Genomic DNA, 9,498 nt, shown 5'->3' with positions numbered 1-9,498 from the left:
GGATGTTGCGTTTACTGTCGTCTGGAGCCGCAAGTACGTTTTTCTAACTCATTATTAAATATAAGGAAATAAGAAATAGAAGCCAGCCATCGTGAATGTTTGTTACCATTTATTATTATTATTATTATTATTATTATTATTATTATTATCATCATCATCATCATTATCATCATCAGCCTACAAGTGTTAGACCCCAGTGGATCTCTTACGGTCTCTTGCCAGCGTTTCCTAGGTCTTCCTAAATTTCTTCGAAAAAATCAAAATCTGAATAATTTCGAGGGAAAAATTGTTCCGGAGCCGGGTATCGATCCCGGGACCTTTGGTTTAACGTACCAACGCTCTACCACTGAGCTACTCGGGAACTTTAACTGACACCGATCGTTAAACCAAAGGTCCCGGGATCGATACCCGGCTCCGGAACAATTTTTCCCTCGAAATTATTCAAATCAACTTTACAGGGAGTTATACCTGAAATCTTGATTTGCATAATACACGTCACTGTTCGTTAACAGAAAATCACAATTTAAGTCACACGGAGTTAGTGTGCACTCGAAGTTGGTTGCTTGACGGTTGTCAGCCCACTTTGAGGTCTGTGGATATAGAGGGAAAAATTGGATCGGTGTCAGAGTTCCCGAGTAGCTCAGTGGTAGAGCGTTGGTACGTTAAACCAAAGGTCCCGGGATCGATACCCGGCACCGGAACAATTTTTCCCTCGAAATTATTCAAATCAACTTTACAGGGAGTTATACCTGAAATCTTGATTTGCATAATACACGTCACTGTTCGTTAACAGAAAACCACAATTTAAGTCACACGGAGTTAGTGTGCACTCGAAGTTGGTTGCTTGACGGTTGTCAGCCCACTTTGAGGTCTGTGGATATAGAGGGAAAAATTGGATCGGTGTCAGTTAGAGTTCCCGAGTAGCTCAGTGGTAGAGCGTTGGTACATTAAACCAAAGGTCCCGGGATCGATACCCGGCTCTGGAACAATTTTTCCCTCGAAATTATTCAAATCAACTTTACAGGGAGTTATATCTGAAATCTTGATTTGCAAATCAAAATCTCACCACACTTTAAATACCTCGGAATGACATTGCAGCCAACCGCCAAATGCTTCACAAAACACGTGACAGAGAGGACAGCCCAAGCAGTAATGGCAATGTACGACATAAAAAGTATACGGCTACTCAGCCTACTCCCCATTTCAGTTTGGTTGAGAGGCTTTCCCCTCTACTCACACTCTCTACCGTCAGTGAAGGGGAAGATGCTACAGTCCGTCGTAAAAACGTTCGACTAATTGACTTACAACACAAAGTGTCAAAATCTATATTTCGAAAGTCTATACCAAGAAATCAATTCTATTTTTATTACTGTCTATATCAATAATTTGCATATTAAAAATATTTAATGAGTTCAATATACGACAGTTACTTGTAACGTAAGAAGAAATAAATACTAAAACAGGCGTACAACTGACATATTACATTTAAGTATTTCGATATTAATAAGCATAGGTCTACTGAACCAGTAGTAATGCGTTTTTACGTTCAGCTACACAAATTATAGTACTATGCAGTGAATTTAAGTCAGTTTCCCCATCATCTCAGCCATCTTTTCTAAACTGTAAGTTGGATTTTCAGCACATAACGTTTGAAATAAATTCAACACACATCTCTTCTGACCACTTCGCATTGGTTTACCTTTTTTATGTTTTATAACACTGCTGGAAGCCATAATGTTCGTTAAATAATTTACAAACTACGATAAAATACGGTCCTAAGCCTAAATAAAAAAAAAACTACGTACTTATATAAGAAATTAACACTACACTATGTACACTATTTCCTATACCGATATTCACAAAACACTACGAAGTAAACTGTAAGGACGAAACAAATCTCAAACCACTCAGGGCAAAAGATAAATGTTTTCTCCACCGCTAGTTGCTACACTGCGACATACACACTGGGACAATCTGCACTGTGTCGCTCCCCAACATTCAAACCAACATTCGTTAATTTTATTAGTAGCCAGTTGAAAATGTTATAACAATGACACTAAAATATACTGAAACAAGTCATTGTCAAACATCTGTATGGCTGCATTTTATATCCCCTAGTATACTTTATTAAATATTTTATTTTGTTCTGTGTACAGCGCAGGGGGTGCAGGTATAAGAAGTAACAGCTACTGCTAACGGTATCTGTGGAATAGGGAGGGGGAAAAGAATGTCTTCGCGCCCTCTCAACTTGCAAGAAATGCCGTTTAGAAACAGCACTATACATATTCAAGGCCAAAATCATGCCGATACTTTGCTACGGAATTGAGGTTATATGGAATCATCTGACAGAAAGTAACCTAAATGCATTAGAAAAGGTAAAATCAACCTATCTAAAAAGAGCACTTGGACTATCAAAAACAACTAGATCACGATTGGTGTATCTGCTAGCAAGAGAACCTATCCTAATAGAAGACATCAGACTTCGGTATTTGTTGCAACACACCAAGGCTTTTGGAAACCAAAAGAAGATCATAGAGAGGAAAAGAGAAGTATGGCCTGAGTTCTACGGCACCGGAGCCATGACAGACCGAACTTGGACGAGTCCAAATTTCGAACTGCCGCATTGTCGTGACCAGACTGGCAATCCACGGCTTCCATCACCTAATCTGTACCAACAAGACGTACCACGACCCAACCCAAGCATGCGTATGTGAATTGTGTAGTAAAGTCTGTGAACGCTACCACATAGAACTATGCACAAAAAGACTAAGATCAATACGCGACTACGCAAATGCAAACTAACTAAGGCTGAAACAATGCACATTTGTGCGCTTTTCAGTTTATTATTAAACTAGTGGCTTGTGCAGCAAATACTCCTGCAAACTAAGTTCGTTAGACGTTCAAATAAAAATTTTTCAGATTTATTTTCAATGAAGAATACTTGTCTTTTTGATAGTTATTTGCTTCCATAATAATGAAACATACTCCCTCTGAATGGATTTTTTTAGGTCAAATACTTTTCCTTGAACCTATCCAACTTCAGTTTTTGAGTTTCGACGCGAAAACGCAAGTATCAATGTCAGGACGATAGCAGTAGCTATTTCAGGTCATTGTGGATTGTAGGCAAAAGTTAAAAAAATGTCAGGTTTGCTAAGCTTTCAAACAATACCATTTTCGTATAGCTGCTGCATGTAGAACTTGAAATGTAGAGCGTAAAATCATTTTATCCTACTAAGAGATGTTGCTGAAATGATCTGGAGACTACAAAATTTTCTAGGCCTCTTATTTTATCAGTAAGTAATACCTTTTGATCTTTCCTTAGGAACTGTAATTTTTGCGCTCTCTCGAGCCAATACTGAAGACAATGACACATATCAATATCTACACTACACCGCCATTAAGTATATGAAAAAGACCCAACCCCACTGGGTTAATAAGTATAAAAATATTTGATTTTTAATAACAATATTATTATCTTACTTAAGTTTTGTAGTTATATATAGCAGCCACTCAGTAAATTATAGAAATGAAGATCTAAATTAAGATATTCTCTACATTTACTTACCACAAAACTTTTCACTTTCATGTCATCAATATAGCATCAATATTATGTACAATTAATGAAAAATAGATGCATCATGATATTAACTATAATAATATTTAATTTCTAATGGTAATAATGTCATCAAACCTCCTGAAGTTTCGTAGATTTGAATATCCAATACACAGCTGTACTCAGAAAATTTTACACTGCAGAATCAGTTTTTAATAACAAATTGAATTGAGTTCTAAATATGTCGGCAATCTGCAGGTCATGGCCTTCGTGTAATAGCCTATTGTTTATTGTAATGTGTGTTTTGTTCTGAAATCCAATCAAGTCGGCCGCGATTGAATAAAATTAGTTCTCAAAACTGACAACAGATGGATTTTGGAAAATAGGAAAATTATGTAGGAAAATTGACATTTCACTGAAAACTACTACTTTTCCGAAAAACTTTAGGTTCCAAGCTTCAAAATGAGGGGCCATTTATTAAAATCCGTTCAGCCGTTTTCCCGTAATTTCCATTACCAGTTCAAATTATATATATATAAGATTTCTTCGACCTCTTGGGACGTACGACAAAATCTGCCTGGGCCATATAGAGCCATCCATCCTTTTGACATGTGTCTGCCACTGAAGCCTGTATTGCTGCAGATAATGCACAATAGAGTCAATCTTTAATTCCTTCAGAATATCTACGTTCCGATGATGGTCGAGAAGGGAGTATCCAGCAGTTTTTCGCATGAATCTCATTTCGGCAGTTGTTAGCCGTCTTACGTCGCATTTTCTTAGTGTCCACGCTTCACTGCCATAAGCCAAAACTGGTCGTGCGAGAGTTTTGTAGATTTTCAGCCTTGTATGTCTTTGTACTTGGGAAGGTTTGAATACACTGTTGATGGTTCCAGCAATTTTTAGAAATTTTGAGATTTTGTTGTCTATATCATCATAAGTGATGTATGATAGATTATAACCTAAATAGTTGAATGAATTCACACGTTCTATTAATGTGCCATTTATAATGATTTTCGATGGAACTGGATCTTTTCCTAAAAAGGCCAAATTTTTGTTTTTTCGGTTGATATTTTCATATTAAATTTCGAAGCAGTTATTTGTAAGTTGTGGACGGCTCGTTGCAGTTCATCTTCTGATGTTGCAATGATAACTTGATCGTCAGCAAACAGCAGTGTCGAGACAAGTGTCCTAGTTGATTTGTACTCCGCATGATGGCCTTGCCTCCAAATTTTGAGGATGTGGTTCATATATATGATAAACAAAAGTGGTGCGAGTCCACATTATTATTGTTATTATTATTACTATTATTATTATTATTATTATTATTATTATTATTATTATTATTATTATTATTATTATTATTATAAAACAGTTGTATTACCGGTTGTTCTTTATGGTTGTGAAACTTGGATTCTCACTTTCAGAGAGGAACATAGGTTAAGGGTGTTTGAGAATAAGGTGCTTAGGAAAATATTTGGGGCTAAGAGGGATGAAGTTACAGGAGAATGGAGAAAGTTACACAACACAGAACTGCACGCATTGTATTCTTCACCTGACATAATTAAGAACATTAAATCCAGACGTTTGAGATGGGCAGGGCATGTAGCACGTATGGGCGAACCTAGAAATGCATATAGAGTGTAAGTTGGGAGGTCGGAGGGAAAAAGACCTTTAGGGAGGCCGAGACGTAGATGGGAGGATAATAGCCTATTAAAATGGATTTGAGGGAGGTGGGATATAATGATAGAGAATGGATTAATCTTGGTCAGGATAGGGACCAATGGCGGGCTTATGTGAGGGCGGCAATGAACCTCCGGGTTCCTTAAAGGCGAGTAAGTAAGTAAGTATTATTATTATTATTATTATTATTATTATTATTATTATTATTATTATTATTACTATTGAGTCAGTTTAACAACATTTGGAAATACCTTGCAACAGTCAAAAATACAAAATAAATAACGTTACATTTTTCTCTGATTGCTATAAAACCATTCTGTTCCATCTGTCTACCGTTCTTAATGTAAAAATGTCTCTCTTGCATTGCATTTCGTTGTCTCTTTCTCCACGTTATTCAATTTCATAGTCTTTTTTCTTGATGGACTCCAAATGTAATTTTTGGGAGTCTCTGTACATTGATTCTCAACGAATGTCCATACTATACTAACACCCTTGACTTGTCTGTCTTTATTTCAACGTTCTTAGAAACGTAAATAATGCCTTCATTCACACCAGTGAATTAAAACTTTTTAATTCACATGTGAATTAAACATTTTTTAATCACTCTCTCGTCGCCGTGGGTGGCGCAGTCGCTATAGTGCTGACCTTCTGTGCCAGAGGTTGCGGGTTCGATCCCAGGCCAGTCGATGGCATCTAAGTACGTTTAAATAAAAACATAATATTTAAATTTAATCGCTCTCTCCTTGACAGCCGACACATTGGGAACAATAAAATCCATACATTCATTTATTCATTTGTTATTCACAAACAACATTACAAAGAAAAGGCGAACAATTTAAAATTTAATTTGGACACCATATAGTGTCCAAATATACCACATAGCAATGGTGAATGGGAGAAGAGTTCGGGGCAGAAGAAGATATCAGATGGTAGACGACATTAAGATATATGGATCATATGCGGAGACTAAGAGGAAGGCAGAAAATAGAAAAGACTGTAGAATGATAGGCTTGCAGTGAAAGACCTGCCCTTATGCAGAACACTATGAATAATTGACTCGAGATTAAATCGATTTTATGCGTTCGTGAAAATTATCTCACTGTGGGCTAAAGCTAGGAGATGCACTATTACCTTTACTTTTTAACTTTGCTCTAGAGTGTGCCATTAGGAAAGTCCAGGATAACAGAGAGGGTTTGGAATTGAACGGGTTACATCAGCTGCTTGTCTATGTGGATGACGTGAATATGTTAGGAGAAAATCCACAAACGATTAGGGAAAATACGGGAATTTTACTGGAAGCAAGTAAAGAGATAGGTTTGGAAGTAAGTCCCGAAAAGACAAAGTATATGATTATGTCTCGTGACGAGAATATTGTACGAAATGGAAATATAAAAATTGGAAATTTATCTTTTGAAGAGGTGGAGAAGTTCAAATATCTGGGAGCAACAGTAACAAATATAAATGATACTCGGGAGGAAATTAAACACAGAATAAATATGGGAATTGCCTGTTATTATTCGGTTGAGAAGATTTTATCATCCAGTCTGCTGTCAAAAAATCTGGAAGTTAGAATTTATAAAACAGTTATATTACCGGTTGTTCTTTATGGTTGTGAAACTTGGACTCTCACTTTGAGAGAGGAACAGAGATTAAGGGTGTTTGAGAATAAGGTACTTGGGAAAATATTTGGGGCTAAGAGGGATGAAGTTAGAGGAGACTGGAGAAAGTTACACAACACAGAACTGCACGCATTGTATTCTTCACCTGACATAATTAGGAACATTAAATCCAGACGTTTGAGATGGGCAGGGCATGTAGCACGTATGGGCGAATCGAGAAATACATATAGAGTGTTAGTTGGGAGACCGGAGGGAAAAAGACCTTTAGGGAGGCCGAGACGTAGATGGGAAGATAATATGAAAATGGATTTGAGGGAGGTGGGATATGATGATAAAGAATGGATTAATCTTTCTGAGGATAGGGACCAATGGCGGGCTTATGTGAGGGCGGCAATGAACCTCCGAGTTCCTTAAAAGCCAGTAAGTAAGTAAGTAAGTGAAAATTATCACCCTCGGCTTCTCCTTAGGCGCTAAACTTTATACTCGTGGATGAAATATAATTTTTCTGTCTTTTTTTTTCTTTTCAAGGAAACTTTGTTGTATAAAATATTTTTATTTATTTTTTTATTTATTTAATAATAACATATACATAAAAACGTTACATTACATATGAGCTTATCTATACTAATAATAAATCTGTAGCAGAAATTTTTCTAGTAATTTTCGATTTTCCAAAAATAATTGGTCCTAACATATATAATTAACCACCCTGAAACCGAAAATCGCTTTTTTGAAATTTTTGTTTGTATGTCTGTCTGTCTGTCTGTATGTTTGTTACCTTTTCACGCGATAATGGTTGAACGGATTTCGATGAAAATTGGAATATAAATTAAGTTCGTTGTAACTTAGATTTTAGGCTATATGCCATTCAAAATACATTATTTAGAAGGGGGGTTATAAGGGGGCCTGAATTAAATAAATCGAAATATCTCTCTTATTATTGATTTTTGTGAAAAATGTTACATAACAAAAGTTTCTTTAAAAATAATTTGCGATAAGTTTTATCCCTTGAAACATTTTGATAGGACTGATATGTAATGAGATAAATGAGTTTTAAAATTAAAATAACTGCCATCTAAGGCCGAGTAATGAATTAAAAAACAAATGACTTCGTCCGTAAGGGGCCTTGGACAGCAACAATCGAAAGCTATGAAAGATAGCCTACAGAGAATGTTTCTGTGTTTGTATGAAGTAATATCGGAAGCAAAATTAACCGATTTGTATAATTAATTATTATTTCACCATTGGAAAGTGTTGTTTTTCTAGATGGACATAATGCTATAATGTTATTACAGTAACTTCTGATATAATATAATATAATATAATATAATATAATATAATATAATATAATATAATATAATATAATATAATATAATATAATATAATATTATATAATTTAAGTTATTTGAAGGCTTCACAACCATAGTGGGCCAAGCGCCATTTAGTGAATACGTAGAAAACAGGGGTTAAAATTAAGTTATTACCATAATTCAATGGAAATCTATAACAAGTAAAATAAAATATAGACATTAAATCTAAATGATGTCAATCTTCATTAGACTATGGTTGCATGTAATAAAAATTAAGAAACAGGTTAAAGGAATTGTCATTGCACCAAATGAGTGTCTCTGGACCAAAATGATCGCATTTTAATTATTTGGATGCAATTTAAATTAAGTAACATAATAAACGATTTATCCTTCTATCAAACACGAATGTTTCCTGGATCAAATGTCCTATTTTAATTATGTAATTACTTTATATTTATTTCTAACGGGTGCAGCGGAGCGCACGGGTACGGCTAGTGATATAATAAAAACAAAACATATGGTACATGTATTCGGGGAGCCATCCTGTGATGGTCCCGATATTAAAACAACTTTACAACAGTTTTACAATATTAAATTCGTGTGTCTTTTCCTTTTTAATCTTCGGTATGGTTGAGCAGGTTGATGATTTCCTGGAATTTCTCGGATTAGAGGATTTGCATGGTCTTTACTCTCTTGTACTATAAACTAGCTACTATTAAACTTCTTTTTCTATCTTATAATCCCATTTCTAATTCTGCTTGTACAACACCAAACTTTTGTCAAATTCAATGATTTACAAGACTTTTCAAGAGTTGATAATGCTTTGCAAGTTTTATTGTCAAATCACAATAATTGAAGTCTGTGATAGTCTTGAAAGCTAATATGAACATGCTCTAATCGGCCAAAGACTTGACAGTCCTTTGAAGGATTTAACGAATGAGATTCGAAAATATTATGGCGCCAAGCACCACAAAAACATGGCGCCCTGGCTAAGAGAAATTATTTGTGAGTTAATTCAACAGTGTGCATTATGAATCTGTGGTCTACCAAACAAAATGAAGGTATTGTCTACGTCATTATATAACCCAAGAGGTTTCCCTTTCATATCATCAATATATATGCATAGTATTAATGTGTATCATTAGTGACAGATACATCATGGGATTAACAATAATAATATTTCATTTTTAATAGTACGAGTAATAATATCATCAAACTATCTTAAGTTTTGTAGTTTTTAATATCTAATACGTAGCTGTACTCAGAAAATTACATAACAGAGAATCAGAACTGTAAATTATTTTTAGTAAGTCTTGAAGTTTTTAATAACCAATAT

The 9,498-nt window shown here is 35.1% G+C and overlaps 1 non-coding gene across 1 annotated transcript; it reads left to right on the top strand.

Annotated features, from left to right (window-relative positions):
- Nucleotides 1–914: 914 nt before the first annotated feature.
- On the top strand, nt 915–986 carry TRNAN-AUU (transfer RNA asparagine (anticodon AUU)). The gene has a single exon. It is a non-coding gene; the product is annotated as a tRNA-Asn (tRNA).
- Nucleotides 987–9,498: the final 8,512 nt, after the last annotated feature.

This window comes from Periplaneta americana, chromosome 2 (genome assembly GCF_040183065.1).
Source record: "Periplaneta americana isolate PAMFEO1 chromosome 2, P.americana_PAMFEO1_priV1, whole genome shotgun sequence".
Taxonomy (NCBI): Eukaryota; Metazoa; Arthropoda; class Insecta; order Blattodea; family Blattidae; genus Periplaneta; species Periplaneta americana.
This window is presented reverse-complemented; position numbering and strand designations above follow the sequence as displayed.